Below are 19506 nucleotides of genomic sequence, written 5' to 3'. Positions count from 1 at the left end.
GATGTCCCTGGGAGATTGTTCAGGTGGAGTTTATTGTTCCCTTTAGTCTTCTTCTAAATGCTCATGTGTCTCATTATCCTTCTTAGATTTTAATTTGCATACTAGAAGCAAATTAGTAAAACAATTGTCCACCTCTCCAAGGAATTATAGGGCCTATAATTCTGTGAAGAGGACTAAAGAACTCTAGCAGAACTGCAGCTTTCGAGATTAGTGGTGAGCCATGTCTGTAACACTGATCTATATTCAGAAAAGTATGTCGTATTGATCTATTTGTTGGTCTTTTGTGAACATTCTGGGATTTTCCATGAATCAAAGGGAGAAGGCAGACCTTTTATTTAAAGAGAAGTCACAATATTTTCTTCAGTGTTCACCTTGTTTCTGGTTGGTCTGGGTCAGCTGCTCCTCTTGTTCTTGCTCTTCTCCCTCCTGTTCATAAGCCAGGTGGTTTGAACCTGCACCCCTGTTCCCAGCTATGCAACTGGCTGGCTGGCTGACTAAGCATATACAGCTTAATAAATTGGCATTTTCTAAAAATCTTTTTCATTCTAAAAATTCTTCTTTGCATTCTTGTTTCAAAGACCCCTGTTTTTAAGTTCAAGGTTAAGATGTTTGTAGATGTTAAATTGGTTAAGATGTTAAATTGGTGGTTAGTAGATGTTAAATTGGTTGAGAGAACAGGACTGAGACTGGGGCAATGTGGGTTCTGGTGCTTGCTTGGCCATGGAGCTGAGTAACTTTGAAAGTCACAGACTTTCAGACCAACCTACCTCACAGGGGTGCTACGCATTGTGTTGAAAAAGCTAGAGAGCAGGAGGAGGAGAATGATGTAAGCCATTTGGAGTTTGTTGTAAGAAAAAAGTGGGATATAAATCAAATAAATAAATAAAATAGATATCCCATTGCCATGACAGAGTTGGCACAGCAATGAACTGGGTGCAGAAGCTTAGAGAATAGGAAAGCAAATAAACAGGAGCCATTGAGGTATAGAGGACTGAACCAGGGTATCCCCAACCACTGTTTACCTTGGGAGGATAGGTGAGCAAGAAGAAAGCCACAGTAGCCACTGCTTTGACGAGCCACTGGGTGAACAGCTGTGTGCCGCTTAGGTGGTCAGTACCCTCACACTGCCCAGAGCTTCAGAGGGTTGGCATTGAAAAACTGAAACCAAGGGAAGGTTTTGTGCAGTCAGGCTGAGTCATCATTAGGGCTGGAAGCAACATCAGCCATTTATGGACAGCTGCCAGGGCCTGGTAGCCCAGTATTGATGCTTGCTCTGAGTCCCTAAGGGCACAATAACATGTATGTCTGGACAGAAGAAAATCCTGCAGCTTTCAACATGCCCAGCTAGCATGGCTACCCAGATGGATGCTGGGAATTGAAGGACTTTTTTTTCCAACTTGAGATGCATAGGATTGCTGCTTAAAGCTCTTAAAATATTGCAACAACCTGATCCTATATACGATTTTGGTCCAGATTTATTCAGAGTAGGCCCACTGAGATCGATGGGAATCAATTTAATCATGACTAACTGAAGTCTCATTGATTTCAAATTGACAAAATTTGGATTTAACTCACTGTCTATTTAGAAATATGCTCCATTCAGTGTGATTCAATTTACTTTTAGTTTCTGGCAAATACATGTAGGATTGCCAGCAGAAAAGCCATTTATTTCTCAGTTTTCAGTTGAAATATATCTGTCAAGAGTATAACCACCAACCAACCTCCTGGGTGGAGGTTGAAGTCAACATTTGGTTGGGTACAGAACATCTTTTCTAAATCCACTGTTTCAAGGAGAAAATGGCGGTTACCGTAATCAGGAATGAAGGAGTGACTAGTGGTGAGAGCTGCATGCTTTCTATTAATCAGGAAAGAATCTTGCTGATGAAAACTTAATTTGAATGTAACCTGATTAATCTTGAATCTAACAAATGAACTGCTGGCTGGGGGACCGTGGAAGTTGCTATTTCTGCCTAAGCTGACATAGGCTTAGGCCCTTAAGTCCTTATCTGCCATGATCATAGAAAGGTGTACTGATCAAGCCAATCTGTGTTGCAAAGTGTTTGCTGGGGATTAAAACACCTTTGTTATGCCCTTACCTGATGGGTGATGCATGGAAGAAACTATTAACAATTTATAAGGAGAGCCTTCCTGTCTTTAAAAAGACTGGTGGGCTGGGGCACTGCAGTGAAGCCTCAGGTAGTTTGTTCATTCTCTTGGAAGAAAAACATTTTTATTGGACTGACTGAATAGCGCTTTGCTGTTTTGCTTCCAGAATGCTAATACAACTGATGCTCGTTTTCTACTAAGTTTCTTAGTAGCAGTGGTGCTGTGAATTGTAATGTGTTGTTAATATTTTGGTGAAGGATGCCATCCATGTCTTAATAACAAATAATTTAAAAACCTTGAGCTTAGCTCTCCTGGAAGCTAGTACTGGTTCCCCTTAATTGCAGATAAGTAAGGATGTCTTGTGGTTGGTTAGTATTGACAGAAATGTATTCTGCACATGTTCAGAGATATGCTTCTTAATACATTTTACAGTTAGATCCTGTAATAGGATCTACTGAAAATAGATTCTAGGACTGTTATGATCCCTTTATAAAAAGTGTGAAAGAATAACTTTTTAAAAGCACCTGTGATTAGAAATGGCCTCATGTTTAGGTCAACATTTGCTTTATATTCTTCTTCTTATTGCACCCACAACTGGAGTATGCTGATAGGTCAGTTTCTACGAACAATATTGGCTGTCCTGCTATCAATTTATAATGTCACTTGCCTTCCAGTTAGCACAGACCTATTACCAAGAAATGGAGCATGATTCCGCTGTTCATAAGCAGCCTGTCAGGAAGATTTATGCAGATCAGTTATGCCTGTGCCGGCCCAAAGCAGGTTCATTGAGCAAAAACACTCAGCAGCTTCAGGGACAAAGTGAAGTCAAAGACCAAGTGGTTTATCAGGTTTCTGAAATAGAAAAAAAATTCCTGAATTATATGTAAATTGGCAATTTGCTATTTCTCCCAGCACCAGTACTCATTATTGTATTAATGGATACATGTCTCCAGAATTCAAGGAACCTGCTGTCTTTACTCAAAACCAAATTCTCATTCAGTTTCACTAAAGACAGAGAAGATTGAAATGTTTGAGTAAATGAGATTTTTGTCATGTCTCCTTGAATGGATGTCATGAGAGGTCAACCAGCATTCCACATGTCACACTCAAAAGGTGCTGTCATATTTTCTAGAAAAACATTGTGGCACCATTTTAATGGGCAAGCTGTCGCATTATGAGACTCAATACGGGCTTTATCAAGAACTATATATCTGCTTCCTAGACATATGTCCACATCACCTGTTCATTTTAAATGGCAAATGTTAAAAATATACCTTGATCACTCCTGGTCTCCAAGAGACTAATCCTGCAGTAATGGGAAGACCTTTTCTCAATGCATCAATAGAAAGTGAGTCTGAAAAGAGGGTCCACTTTTGAGACCTTAGTGTATTAAAGACACACAAACAAATAGTTTGAACATTTAGACATCCTGCACAGTCACTTGAGTTTTATCTTCAAAACAGCTACTGCATATTGATACATTGATCAATGCATGTCTGCTTTTTCATGGAATATCTTGCCTATCCTACCTGACACATGTATAGTATGTCAATTGTTGGAAAGCAATGCTTGAAATGCTCTAAAATCAATGAATTTTATATAGTCTCTTAAATGTATCTGGGGATCCATGAAAATTCAGAGACATTTATTTTGTCTGTTATATATTCCTAATGGATATTTGCCTTATCTTATGGTCAAAACTACCCAGATATGAACTCTCTGTGATTCGATTTCATCATTTTTTAAAAGCAGAAGTAGAGGGCATGGCATCTCATTCAGCAGCAGCATGAGGAAAAGTTTTCTCAACCCTCGCACACAGACCAATTTCTGGCTTTAGACTGCAATTTTATATGCAAGCTTGCCTGGCAGCAAGTCCCACTGAACTTACTCTCTAAGTGGGCGTGCACAGGATTGCACTGTCTCAAGCGTTAGATCCACTGTGAAGAACCCCTATAACCTGCTCATGGTGAGAGAGTAGTAGATCCATCTTTGTATTGTGCCTGTAGCTGTTCCCATTGGGACTGATATCTAACTTACTTGTAAGTCTGCTGTAGAGATCAAGGCTGTGAATAAGAACAAAATCAGAAGAACTATCAAATCACCAAAAACAGCAAGATAAAAAGATGGAAAATATAAGGCACCATTAAAATAAATTTCATCAGAGGGTTCGATCGCTGGCAGTTCAAAACCATTGCAGGCAGTTCTTTAAAGCATTCATTTTTAGCACTCATCCTAAAAAAGAACCATTTAACAATCTGAGAGAAGGTCACTATAAAAGCAGCAAGGTGCAGCTCTCTCATGTGGGGTTCCAGGTTCAGCTATTGTAAAGATACTTTCCTGGGTCTCAACTTCCAGCCCTTAAAAAAAGAGATGAATCATTCCGGTTCCAAGGAAGAGAGAAATTGGGATTTCCCCCAACGTTCACTTCTATAATTGCTCTCAATTACATGCTGCATTGGTGGAGGCATAATTGTCATCTTAATAATCATTTTCTATTAAAAAGGCATTTCAGAATTAGCTGAACATGAGCAGAGATCGAATTCTCCCCCCACTTCTCAGGCTGTGTGGGGTTCGGTGCGTGCCATGAATATAACATCAGTGTTCAGGTTCCCTAGCAGCTCTAGTACATGTGAGGTCTATCCAGTTGGGTAGGTTGTCACTTTTGAGGCCTTTGCTGTTGCTTTTCAGGCCCCCAAGTCTAGACCTCCAAGCCCTGTCAAGACTCTTAAAATGAAGAAGTTGAAGTCTTCTAGTGGGAAGGAAGATGGAAGCTCTGTCCCTCCCTCCAGTTACTGATGCTGAACTAGATTCCATTGTGTCTCCTTCTGCCGTTGCAGAAAAATCCACTGTTATTTTTTGTAGGTTGCAAAAATTCGGCCTTTGACAGAGCAGGCTTTTTAGGAGGTGCTTTCAGCACTTCCTTTGAGGAACACTGGAAGAGGAGTGATCTTGGATGATCTCCTTCCAATCACCCAGGAACACTGGAAGAAGATCATCCAAGATCACTCATGCAGCTGTACCCCTCAGCTCTATGACTACAGGACCTGGGAAGAGGGGAAGGGTGGCAGCATACCCTGCTTTACAGAGGGTAGCCTTCTATGTTGTGGCCTGTCCAAGGACCATCCTTGATTTGAAGATCCCCTTTATGTGAAGGCCTGCCCAGTCCACATCCTTTTAACTGAAGAAAAAGAATGTAAGAAGGGAGAAGAAGCAGTGAGGGTGGTCAGGTGTCCTACTTCACAGTCCTCTGTTTTGGAGTGCTGGCAAAAGTCAGCCCTCTGTTTGATGCCCTTTCTATTTCTTGTCTGGTTTAACGTCAAAGAACCATAAGAGAAGGATAGCAGAAGTGTTGAAGTTGCCTGTTGAATTAGCTCCCACACTAGCTGACTGAGCATGCACACAGGTCGCTGGTCAGTCTTCTCCGCCATGGTGAGACCTCTTGCATTTTTAGTTAAATTGCAGTACTATTTCTCACATTTGCATCTAAACAGATGAATTGTCCTAGAACAGTTTTATGCAGATCTGTGCCATCTTTTGCCTTAAGTGATGCTTAAATGCCCCTACCCAAGGAAAGGTTGGGTGGCCAGATGTCCTATGCTACAAAGATCAGTCCTCCATTTAAAAAGCTGTCAGTGGATGGCCTCTATTTTAAAGTGTCTGAAAAACTGTCCAGTACAAACCCGTTTTAGAGTAAAAGAACAAAATGGCAGGTATGTAGGGGCCTTGAAGTTGCTCATCCTGTTAGGACCTGAATAAAAGTGGACTGAGAAGACAACACAGGTCACCTGTGGCAGTGAAGATCACCTGTTATTTGCTGTGGTAAGATGTCTTATGTTTCTATCCAAAGTAGAACAATGATAATTTCTATATTTATACAGAGCAATATAAACTTGCATATGTAGATGTTATGCAACTTATTATCCTCTTTTGACTTTTTTCTTGATGTTCCATTTCCCTTTTCTGGTGTTGCATAAAACCCCACTCCAAAAGCACCAAGCAAACAGACAAACAAAACAAAACAAAACAAAACAACCCCACTATCAAACAACTTCTAGAGGGAGAGATTGTGAGAAAATTGTCCATGGTATGTTGCATAATCAGATGCTGAAGAACTCTGCTAAAGCTGAACTTGTCTGCACAGCTCTTTTTAAGTTCAAATAGCAAACAAGAACAACAACAATATCAACCACTCCATAAAGAGAACTAAGTTAAGGAAGAAACCTGTTCACCCATCCTTTACAATTTGGGGAGATATTTCTCCTATCATTAACCTTCATTTTGCCTCACTTCCTGGAAACAAATGGGCATGCAGAGAGAGAAAATTGCAAGGTTAGGCGAAGCTTAAGTTCAGAGGTGGGCGCTATGGCACACTTGGACACCTTTCTTGGCACCCACCAAGGTGCTTTACGCTTCTTTTATTTTTTAAAATAACAAAGTGTGTAACTGACAGTTTGGCTTGCTTCAAAACAAAGTAAGAGCTATTTGCTTCTCTGCTTTTCTTTTCCCATGAATGCCTCTGGTCTACATATGGAACCTAGAAGCATTGTTAGGAAATTGATTTTACTTTATTCACAACATTTTTGACTGCCTTCAGCACAAGAGCCCTCCCAAGGTAGTATAAATTAAATTAACATCATAAGATCTGATGTGGTGATTAAAAACAGCCGCAAACGTTATAAAAAACTCAACAAGCACCAGCATAAGATAGAGTCAAATACACAGTTGCAGCTACAACCCAACAATGAAGATGGCAGGCGGCTGCCAGCCAGTGTTTCCCTTCACCACATGCCCATTTTGTGGTGTGGTCCAGGTAGGTTACTCAGGTCAATTGTTTGTTTATGGGTCCAAAGAGGTTTTCTGCCCAGCTCTAGTTCGAAGTGCACCATCTTAGCTATCTCTATCTCAGTTTCCCACATCCAGCATCACAGCTGGATCTTAAAACCATTGTAATCAGCTTACTTCCTACTAAACTTTTTTTCTTAAAAAAAACCCCTGCCTACCCTAACCTTTGGTATGTCCTAAGGACCTAAGTTATTTCTAAACCTGTTGTTTTGCTGAATTACTAATAAAGTTTTTCACTCTGAATAAATGCAGAAGACTCCCACTTGTATTGAAAATGTAGCCTCAGGTGCAGATGGAAGGTGCACCTGAGGCTATGTAAGCTGCTTAGGAAGGCCTCTGTAGTTATAGGTGACTTATAAATACCTGTATAAATAAATAAATAAATAATAAAGGGAGCGGTTGTACTGGGGAGTCTAGGGTTCGATTCAGGGTGCTGGGTGCTGTCTTAACTCTGTCCATGGTGGCAAATGATTTGGGATGTGGAATTCAGCACCACGGAGAGCTCATGCAAAGTTCAGAATAAAAGCTGAAATGGATAAGGAGCCTTCCTGACACAGGAGTCGCTAACTTCCCCTGTGTGGGGGGCCTGGAAAAGGTTGATTATTGTGGTGAAGAGCAGATCCTTTGGAATGACGTAATTCACTCTGCCTGCCATTCATTTAGGAAGTTGGGGGCTCATTCTCAGTCCAGAGATGGCATCCTTAGATAATAATGGGTAAAGAGGTATTTGGGTTTGTGAAGTGATCTGATAAGAATATGTGAGCAAGGGCCAGGGCCCCAGTTAGTGTAGTAATGGGTAGAGGGAGAAATGGCACTGAGAGGAAGGCTGGCCAGGGACAGGGAATGTGGCCCAGCTGTGCTGTGATCTGATCCAGTGTATTTTAAGATTGCACTGGGATAGCTCTTCTGTGATTCTTTATACATCTGTGCTGCAAAATTTGGGGTGCACTGCTTTCTTTCACTGGTGCAGTAAAACAATGTTAGACCCTTTAGACAGCCACATGAGAAGCACACAACCCAGATTTCTCTTCCTTTCTGCTCTTCCATCCTTTGCCAGTGTTGCTATATCCCTTGTATGTGTGCATGTGTGTGTGCACATATATACATATGTGTATACATACACACACATACCTTGAGCATATGCTTCATCATCTGCAACTCTTTAGATCATGGGGGAGAGGAAGTGACAGGCTGGATTGCAGGATTTCAGCCTCAGAGTTCAGCTGCAGCTGCAGCTGCAGCACTGTTTTCTTTATCCAGGCTTATCTGTTTTCCTTCTCTAAGGCACCATGGGAGGACTTTTTCCCTAGCTGCAATGCACTCAAGCAACTGTGAGAACAGGTTGCTGCTATTCTTCTTGCCAAATACTCCTGCATGCCAAACCGCAGCTGTTGCAAGTCATTTCTGCTTGTCTTTCATGACTTTCCTAACATTTTCATTATGTCCTTAAACTCTGCACATTCCAGGTCTAGTTTTGCTGCTTGACTGTTTTAGAGCTTTCATCTAAATGAATTTACTTGTTCAAACTGCTGAGACAATGTTGACGCTCTGTCCTTGCTCAAAACAACAAGGACTGGAAAGAAACCAATCTGCAAAGGTCAACATGTCTTGTTAGGAATACATTGTTCACAGGAGAAATTATTTCCACTACATCAGGTGTATGTGGTGTATTATTAGCAGAAGTGCATTAGATAGGATTGGCATGGCCAAAGAAATTCTTCCCAGTCAAAGAAGTTCCTGTACCAGTGAACTTTGAAGTAAATATTTCTTTGTTATAAAGAGAACAGAACCATTTATCTTTTTGCAGCTCCAGATCCAGTTCCCAAAAGATCTGTTAACTGCAGTGTCAAATTCAATCTGCTTTATCCTTCTCTTCTGACATGTCATAATACTCCAGACAGTATTGGTGGCATGTTTAGCACGAGAAAGCAGAGCATATTTGGGGATGCTTTGTGGACTTCCTGAATGTACTTGAAGTTGTTTATGAAGGTTTTGTCAGAAGAAGTCATTTCAGTTGAATTATGCCCCTGTGAGAGAATGTCTGGCTGGTGCCAACAGCACATTGATGCTAAGTCATGTGCAGATATGGTCAGGCACATTGTTATTGCATTGCTGCGATCACGTAGCAGAATGCAGACCTGATCGCAATGCTGAATTTGAGACCGCCATCAAACTCCAGCAAGTTTCTAGCTCACACAACTGAGAAAAAAACCCTGCCAAAACACTACAGCAGGGTCTGCTCTTCTTGGAAATGTATCTGCCTTTCCAGCAAAAGCTCCTGACACAGGCTGCTAAAATCAACGGCAGAGTGCTAAAGGTTGTCTATAAAACCATAAGAATGATCATGAAGGACACAAAAATGAAGACCTACAAGGTGGCCAGAAGTGAGGAGGTCTTGAACCTGGGAGTAACTCCTTTAATAAAATCGTGCATTCAGATATCATTGCAATTAAAGAAAGCAAGCAGTAGAAAAGATGTTAAATGCCTGCAGACTGCTCGGATTACTCAGTCCTGTTTGGGCAACTTCTTAATTGATTCAATGCACTGATGGAGACTTATTCCTGTGTATAAATCAAAAATGGCTCAGTAAAAATAAGAAGGAATGAACTCACTGAAACAGAGAGCTATGCCCCTGCAAAACAAACTGAAATGAAGATGAGGAGAAAAGTTAATGGCTTGAATTTAGCAACTAAAACTCTTCTGCATCAAGAAATGCAAAGGGGTTCTTGTATTCTTGTGCAGCCCAACAAAAATGGAGGTGCTTGAGGTCACAGTAGTGGAGGGAGCTTTTCATCTATGGCAAAAGGTACCCCTTGTGAAGGAGTAGGTGTTAATGGTTCACATAAAGGCAATAAGTTCAGACTGAAGATGCTCTAGTTGACTACCTTCATTTAGATATAAGCTTGTATGTAACAATGCTAATTCTTCTAGGCCTCTCATCATTTTTGGAATAATCAACAAGGCAGCATGGAGGTTAGGCACCCATTAAACAGAGTCCCCTGCAGTTGCTGTTCCTCCATCACTACAGCTCCTTTCTTTAATTGCTTTTTGTTCAGGCCCCAGCAGCAGTGTTGGAAAGGAAGGGCAGTAGATGCCACTGCCTATTGTCTCACTGGCATTCAAGGAAGCAAGTAATGTTGTTGGTGAGAAAAAGCAGAAAGAACAATAGAAGTGGGTGATGCGAGAAGACAGACTGAGAAGATAGACTCACCGAAGGTGTCTTGGCCCAAGAGCCCTGGAAAACCTGGAGCCTTCTGGTTCTGCTCCTACCTATCTGCTGGTTCCAGAAGACTTACTGCATGGAAATGACCTTGCAGGTTCAGTCTTAATGATTTTTAACTCTTAGAATACCCTGCAGCTATGAAGGAACATTTGACATTTGGTGCCATGGGAGGTTGGTAATACCAAACTCTAATCAGGGGCAGGACAAGTGGTTATTTCACTCGACCGCTGCCTGCTGGATGTGGGTGGAACAACTGAAGTGGAAACCAGACAGGACAAAGTGCAAATAGAGATTCCCAATTGCTTTATTGCTCCTTTTGCAAAGAACAGTAATTGCCCTGGCCTACAGTCTGGAATTTGCAAGCAAGTTCCCTTCATCATGTCCCCTTTGCTCTTGCTTAATCAGCTGTGAGATAGTATCTTGGAATAGTATATTACTACAAGAAAGTCATAAAATATCCTCATTTTTCTCTGATAATTTTTAAGATGTGGTCAAAGAAAAAATGGCAACAACGCTGTAGGAAACTGTTATATAATTTTCTTGACTCCCATTGTGTTGATTTCTTGCATGAATTTGGCAGGTCACAAAAGGCAACTGCACAAAAATCTGAATTTATAGACAGGATCAGCTCCACCTGGCAGATGCTGGGGGATATGCCTTTGATCAGCAAGACTTTACAACGTGACAGCTAGAAACATGCTGTCTTGTACATTCGAGGAATAGGCACAGAGAGGCTGAGCTGTTTCGCATGGCACTAAAAGAGCAAAGAGGAAAGGGTCATGCAGCTCTCTTGCACATCCTGGTCTTCATATTTCTTCGTCTAATCCAGAATTTCTTCGTCTAATCAAGGGGAAGATGAGCAAGCTCGGTTTACAGAGCCAGATCTCCCTGGGGTGCTCAGATTGTTGTTGGGACTGAAAAACACTGTGTATGAGAAGTGTAGGCCAACTGTGCTACCTGTTTCCTTGCTGAACATCACATCTGAAACAACTGAAAGTATTTTTAATTTATTTTGGTTCCCTCCCCCATGAATTGGTAGATAGGAGTATTTTCAGTGATGTATTTATCACAGAATAGGTTATGAATTATTTCCTGTATGAAATAGGAGATTGCATATACTCTGGCGGAGCCAACAGAGTGTTTTGCAAAGATGTGGAACCCCTTTTTCACTCTCTCCACCCCAGTATTTCAGTTCTTTATATTTTGTGTCCAAAAGCTGTGAAATAGAATGTTATATCAGACTGCACCCTCCCAGCCACACACAAATCTGGCAAACAATCCTAGACAATTAGGCAAACAATCCTAGACAATGACCCATATGATGACAACAATTGTTGTCATCATATGGGTCATTTTTATCTGTGTTGTAGCACATAAAATGTGCTCATTTTCCAATGCCAGCCTCCCATTTATCTTCTTCTCAATACAGGATTCTGCTTAGCTATTCTGATGAAGTCAAACCACCACTGGGAAGTTAAATCACAGAATTGATTGTTCATTTGGACTGAGTGGAATTTTTTCAATATAAACATAAGACTGATAAACAGAGGAGAGTGGAAGGAAAGTGCAATAAAAGTGAATTTTAAGCTGAAATGAAGTGTGGAGATCTACAGGGGACTTGATATGTACCCATTTTGGGGGTTTGCAGTGTGAAATTATGCATGTTTATTCAGAAGTAAATCCAACAGTGTACAATGAGCTACTTTTCTTCTATTCAAACCATTTTACTCCAATTGCTAAACAGTGTTTTTACAATGCACACTAAGATCCTGCTAGGATATTGATTGCCAAGATCAAATTCATTACTGGAAACTTCATGTGTGGCTTCAAATATTATTTATTCCTCCTGTGAAGGGAAGAATGGGACAAGTCTTTATGTGGAAGGGGAAGTCTTTATGTGGAAGGGGAGGGCTCCATGGATGCAATCTGACCCCTGGATTTGTCCAGAGAGTCAGTCCAGTCCCTTGGAGCAACCCAGTTCCCATCCCTGCTAGACACACTTAACTGGAAATAAATCCCATTGAGCTCAGTAGAATTTACCTCTAAGTAGACTACAGCCCAATACAAATTTATATGTATTTGGGAGTACATTCCAGTGAATTTAATGGGGTTTATCTCTGAGAAGATGTGCATAGGTTTTTACAGATAAATGGATTTAAGACATGGAGTCCAAATGAATTAACCTGAGTAATTTATTTCCTATCTGACATATTACAATATTTCTCATGAGTGCCTGCATGGGAACAAAATCTACATTATCAGAATCAAATCTTGGAGAAAGCATGTGTGACAAATGAAATGGGCCAACGTTTTTGTTGCTCTGTTGATCAAATGGCTTTAAATCTGGTCACCTCTGATGTTACTCTGGGTCAGTTGTGTCCTCATGTAAACACATGTATTTTCCTGGACTATTTTGGGACAAAGCCACCAGGAGATGAATATCACTTTCTTGCCTGGTATGTGTACTTCCCCAGGGCATATGTTTGGCCATTGTCAGACACAGTGTGGAACCATAGCATGTCAAGTTTTAGACTTTCAAAGTATGCAGCCACATGCATATTTGGACTTACAGCCATGTTCCCTGACTATTATGGCTGGTTGGGAAATACTGGGAGTTGTAGAACTTCTGCTTGAGCGTGCATAGCATGGTGCCCTCAAGCTTGAAAAGCAGTGTGAATGTTCTTCTGCAGGTCCTATGCCTATGTCAGGATTCCCACTTTTGGGTCTCTCTCAGCATTTTGCAAGTACTAAAAACAATTTATAGTAATAATGCACAGTTTCCACATACAAACTATACAATGGAGCAAGTCAAGTGGAAGGACAACTGGCCTGGTGAGTAATCTGGAATCCAAGCTCTATTACGAAGCTACACATACCCATGCATATTTAAGAACATAAGAACAACCCTACTGGATCAGACCAGATGGGTAACCAGCTGTGCACATGATCCCACCATCAGGGCATACATGTAAAAGCAGCCTGCCTTCCTCCCAACTTTCCAGCAGCAGGTTTAAAGAGGGCTGCTGCCTCTGCCATCAGGACCAGTAGCCATTGGTAGGTCTTTCCTCCATGGCTTTGTCCAGTCCCCTTTCAAAACCATCCAAATTGGTGGCCATTGCTGCATCTTCTGGAAGTGAATTCCATAGTTTTCATATGTGCTCTGTGAAGAAGTCCTTCCTTTTAACTATCCTGAATCTCTCCATAATCTGCTTCAGACTCCGGGTTCTGAAATTAGAGATGGAAAAAATGTTTCCCTATGAACTTCTTCCACACAGCGCATACTTTCATACACCTTTATCATGTCTTCCCATACTGTTTTTCTAGCCTAAAAAAGCCCAGCTGTTGTAACATTTCCTCAAACAGGAGTCACTCCAATACCTGTATTAGTTTGGCATTCCCTTTTTGCATCTCCCCATAGTGTTCTTTTTGAGGTGTAGGGACCAGAACTGTGTTGGAAATGCATTGCACACCATAGGGCAGTATGATATCGGCAGTTATATTTTCAGTTCCTTCCTAATTATGCTGAACAAGGAGTTTGTCTTTCATAGTAGCTGCACACAGTGTCAATGTTTCACGGAGAAGATAAGTTTATGGGGAGAGGTGTTAGCTGTCTTTAAACATGAAGAGCTCTCATGTCAGAGCTGGAGGAGACTTTATTTTCTGCTGCTCCAATGCTTGTAAACATATTTGTATTTCAATGTATTTTATTGTGTTGTAAGCCGCCCCGAGGCTTCGGCAAGGGGTGGCATAGAAATGTTATAATAATAATAATAAATAATAAACATTGAGAAAAACATCCTAGTGGTTAGAACTCCCTTGGCAGTGGAACAGTATATCTTGGAAGGCTGGGTGACCATGAGCCAGGGTTTCTGCAGTTGGGAAATTGCTGGACTGGGCAGGATGAGATCCAAGGTACTTTCTACTAGAAATATTCAGTGAAATGGGCATTATATTAATATCAGAAGATAAAAGTATAAATGTGGTGTAATGAACTAGATGCAGACTAGAGCTGAAATTAATTTGGGGCAATTCTTCTTGAATTCTCTTAATACACATTTATTCCTACAAAAAAAAAAAAGAACAAACCACCCTCCCACCCAAAGTAGACTCTCCTAATTCAGTGACAGTTTTGGACACTGTTCTAGATCTGCGACTGCTACACATTTCTGGAAAAAGGATGATGGAGTTGGGATGGGGGAACTAGCCTTTTCCCCACTGCAAATACAAGGTAGGCTTAGTGGGAGGAAGCGTTACAAATCTGCAGCAGTAGGCCCTTGTATGCTATTGGATCCCAGTGTCTGGTACAAAAGTCAGTTAATGCTCAAAGGTTTGGGTGACATGACCTCTCGCAGCAGCCTTTTGGACAAAGGGGGCAAATTAGGCATGAAGGCAGGCTTGCTTCCGGGAACAGAGTGTCATGGGAATTGAAAGTCAGCTAGTCCAACCCCTCCTGAGTACTGGATCTACCAACTGTGGCATCCATGACAGGTGGCTGTCCAGCCTTTGCTGCAATATCTCCAGCAAAGAAAAGCTTACTGCACTGCCAGGCAGTCTGTTTCATGGATTAGAGCTCTTACTGTTACAAAATTTCTCCTAATATTTAGCTAACATCTGTCCTTACTTTTTTCATCCATAAGTTCCAGTCCTGCCCTCTGCAGCAAGGATGGAGAACCCCAGACCTGGGGTGATGTCTGGGATCCCAAGCTGGAACTCTGGGGTTCTCCAGCTGGACATGATTCTTCTCTGTTTGAGCTGAAATATACTGATATTTTATTATTTTGCCTTTCCTTTTGCCTTTGATCTACTCCTCTTGGGCATTTGGCTTCACTTACAACTGCAATACTGTACATGAGAGAGACCTGCCCCAAAATGAAGTTTAGCCTAAGGCTGGAAGAAGTTTTAAATGGGTGCTGTGGAGCATTGAGAACAAGTTTGCGCTATCTTCTACACTCCGGCTCTTCTGGTATTTGATGATCTCATTTCCAGAGACTGGAGCACCCCATTGCATTAAAGCACCAGATCTGAAAAGTCAGAATGCACTTTCACTGTCTTAAAATTAATAATCAGGAGCTAATCAAACATTTTGATTTCCAAGCTAACCCATGAAAATATTCAAACCCAAAACTGTCAGATGGTCAGATTTTCCATTCTGCCCCATTTTAAGTTTGAGTGAAAATTAATTTAACACCTAATCTTAATTGGCAAAGTGAGTCAATTTCCTTTGCCCTTATGCCTTGACAAATGGATTGTGCAGCAGCTTGCCACAGCTGGAGAGAGCTTTTTTCATTGTCCACTAGGATTTGACTGCAGAAAACATAATCCAAGTTGTCTAAATGCATTGCTCTGTACAAGTAACAAGCAGAGTGAACTGCAGTATGAGATCCTAAATTCCTGGGTTTTACAACTGTTGAATGCAGATAACTTAAAACTGGCGCTTGTGAGAGAAGCAGGTGCAATGCATTCCAAATATTGCTCTATTTAAAGCTTCAGAAAGCTTAGAGATGTAGCTGCAGACGCAAACGTTAAACCAGTTCTATTTAGCTGCACAAGAGGAATGGCACAGAAAGGTATGGTAATAAGCCAAATGTTTTAGAAAGGTAGTTGTGTGTAAAATTCATGAATAGGAGCATAGCCTAGAGGTACAGATAGTTTTCTACTTTAACTTTGTGTCTTCTGTCTTTCATTTTATAGTGCAGCAATCCCATCTATTAGAAATGTCTCATGTATTCTTTTGGATGATTGCAATGCATTTTTCTAATTGTATAAACATTGTAGAGATGAGAACCTTTTTTCATTTTTAGAAAACTTTAAATCGGAGTAACAGTAAATGAAAGTTACTGGGTCTATAGTAAACCTAATAATGTATTCTTAAATTGCAGTATAATTTAAGCACAACAGAAATTGCTGTTAATTTTTCAAAATGGGAGGGGGATCCAGACTTAGCCATATTTGGAGTAGATTCATTGCAGTCAATGGGAATTAGTTGGCCACAACTAATTTAAATCCTATTAATTTTAAAAGATCTGCTCTCAGTATACTTGTCTGAATGTACCCCATGGAGTATACACATTTCTAGAGAATACTGTGACCTTCAAATTCTGTTTACTTATGTCAGTTTGGGTTACTAGTTTGCAATAGCACTTTTCTCCCAATGTCAGTGGAGGGGAGGGGAGGGGAGGGAAAGGCAAAATGGAGGCATGTTATTTTTATTAACATCTAACATTGTTTTGAGCATCACATTTCCCTGAGATAATATAATGGAATAATGGTAGTGGTAAGCTTTCCCTTGAATGAGGAAGCACTTCTCTAACAATTTATTTACAGTTCTAAAGACAGAGCATAGTGGAACAAACTGACCCCTATTCAATTTGTTCTCAAGCTGCTATTCTTGAAGCAGCAAAGAGTGTTACCTTTATCTAGCTTATAACTCTGTTTATCTGTCTCCTGATTCAAAGCACAAGTTGAGTTGGAACAGTTCTCTACTCTTTCTCCTTAGATGTGCCCTTCCTAAGATTAGAGAGAAAGTCAAAACCATCTCACCTTCCAGAAAGTCCCAGTTGGGACTATTGGATGTGGTTTGCTAAATCAAACAAATAAATGTATAAATAAATATCTCTTCAGTCACTAACGGATAGAAAAATATCCTCTGGTCAATAAGGATAGACACTCTTTAGTTGGAAGGCTTTGAGATTGGTGTCTTCTGCACATCCTGAGACATGCAGACAGGGTGGGTGGAATGACAGCAGTGACACCAGCTCATGATCCACCCTGAAAACAAACAAAAATGATTGTTTTCCCTTGATGTGGTCTGTGATGGGCTCCAGAGAGGCTTATGGGCCTAGTGATCCCATGTTGCTTTCCTCCTTACACACTGTCCTATACCCTTTCCTGCCTTCCCTACCCCACACTTATGCAACAGAGACCTTGGAAGAAGAGGAGGGGGTTAGGGAGAAGGATACCTTTTTGGAATCCCCCCACTCCCAAGTTTGCAACCCAGTCTGAACACTGCTTGCATCTTTTCTGGACTGGGAACTTTGCAATGTAAAAAGTGCAAGTCATTAAATCTAAAATAAATCCAAAAGACTATGCATACCAATGAGAAACCAGGAAGAGAAGCAATTCATTCTGCATTGGTGAATTTGGATCAACTTTCATTCATATTTATTACTTCTGAAATTAGTAAGAATAGGGCTCTTCTTGGTGTGTGTTTTTTAATTTTTCAAACACACATCCTTATCAAAAAGTATATGTGTACCCAGTACTGTGGTATCTTGCTCCCCCCACTCATGGCATCTTCTATTGTATAGATATAGATGCAAATTTAGAATGGTTACAGTTTAAATAGAAATGTCCATTTCACAATTTGCATAAGACTGTGAGCAGATGAACGATTGCCTATGCATTTTTGATGGGCAAGTTAAATGCTCAGCAATTCCTTTTGATAGTTCTTTGTCTTTCTATCAAAATAGATTACCGTCCTCTATAAAAGAGGACACACAGATACTGTAGGTCATCAGCAGATTTATAGACATTATCATTTATATTTTAAATGAAAAAATTGAACAAGAGAAATCCATCATTAATTGCCATAACAAGGACTGGTTCTCATGGCTGAACTTCACTGTACGCTTTTACTTTTTGGTACACAGAACTGCTTGCTTAATATTGTGAAGCAGGTTGAACTTGTGGTGAATCAGCTGCCATCTCTCAATGCAACTGCAATTTGAATGTTTCTCTATGTAATCATGTACCCAGGAAAAAAAAAATCTGCATAGAAAAAAGTTGCCTGTAAAAATCAGTAATGTGCATCAATGGATCTCATAGGCTTGTATCCAAGAAATTGTGAGGAGGAGAAAATGTATTATGTCTGTACCTTAGACTCTTGCACAAGTATTAGCAGATTTCTCCAAATCCAGCACTAGAATATATTCTGGTATTGTAACTCTAGAAGAAATTATGGATAAGGAAGTTACAGCCAGTAACATATAAATGCTAACAGTCTATAATAGGAAACTGGGAAAAGGTTTCTGCAAAGTCTTGGGCAAGTATTTGCGCAAATGTATTTGTGGTAAACTGTCTTGGGCAAGAGTCTACTGTAACTGGGAAATAGGAGATGCACCAGCCGGGCACCTTTGAATCCAAGTCATTGCTTTGTTTGCAGTTGTACATATGACACAGTGCCAAACATTCAGGATAGAACACTACAAGCTACTTATTGGCATAACAGCTTTTACCTCTGTAAAGCCAATTCATTGAATATGATAGCTAGTATACTTAATGGACCCTAGCAAATACTGGGACAAAAAGAGCCTTGGAGAGCAGGAAAGAGGCCCTTTCATGCCAAGATCAGAACTTTTAATGTTACGAACAAAGGAGCAGCGATTTCAGCAAAAAACTGGTCAGAAAGTCCTTCAAGAAGATGATTCAAGGCAAAGGGCAAGGTGAAATAAGTCACAGGGAAGAAATGGGAGCACAGTCAGGTGTGGAAGTACAATGGCAAACTGACAGATGTTAAGCAAATTGAAAAGGTAAAAAATAGGACTTATGAGCTGGCAACAAATTCCTGGTGATGGAGCAAGTGTTTGTTTAGGCTCTGTATGGAAGACATAATGAGCTTTTGCAGGATGGGTGCAAGGCCTGCTACTGCAGTGCTTCTCCTGATCTCCCACCAGTTCAGTATACCTGTGAGATTGCTCAAGCTGGACCTGCACAAGCTGTTGCTCTGATCTCATCCTTGTATTATAGCAGTTTCTGCAAAGGGAAGTAGGAAGAAGGTGGCAACAGTTCCCTTGTCAAGCAATTCCATTGTAGTGCCCCCCTATCCAGGAACTGATTGCAATTGGACTAGGTTTGCATCGTATGATAAACAACTGTTGATTGCTATAGATGATTGTGCATCAAGTTGTCCAAACCCAGTTGGGGTGATTGACCATTGTGATGTATCATGGTTGAGAAGAAGCTCTGTTCTAGGGTTTCTTCTTTGTTGTGTCACCCCAACTTGGCCAACACAATCCATCTTGTGGTAATCCCTGGAAAAAGAGACCTGCTTGGCAAGAGTGGCCATTGCCGCTTTTGCCAAGCAGCTAGCCAGAGAGCACAGATGACAGCTGCCCAGTTCTTGTCAGCTCTGCTCAGCTGGTTGCTCCCCTCTCTTCTGCCTGAGTGGATCAGGGACCCAGATCTTCTTCTAAAGGTCTAGAAGATCTTCTTCTTTGGAGAAGGAGGGCGGTTTGCCTGATCAGCTTCCAGGTCATGAGCCCTGTTTGTGCAGCAGAGACTACACAAAGCCACACTAAACTGGAATTGGTTCACATTTATTGCTGTCAGACAAAGCA

This window comes from Varanus komodoensis, unplaced genomic scaffold, assembly GCF_004798865.1.
Source record: "Varanus komodoensis strain SLA01 unplaced genomic scaffold, ASM479886v1 scaffold25, whole genome shotgun sequence".
NCBI lineage: Eukaryota > Metazoa > Chordata > Lepidosauria > Squamata > Varanidae > Varanus > Varanus komodoensis.
This window is presented reverse-complemented; position numbering follows the sequence as displayed.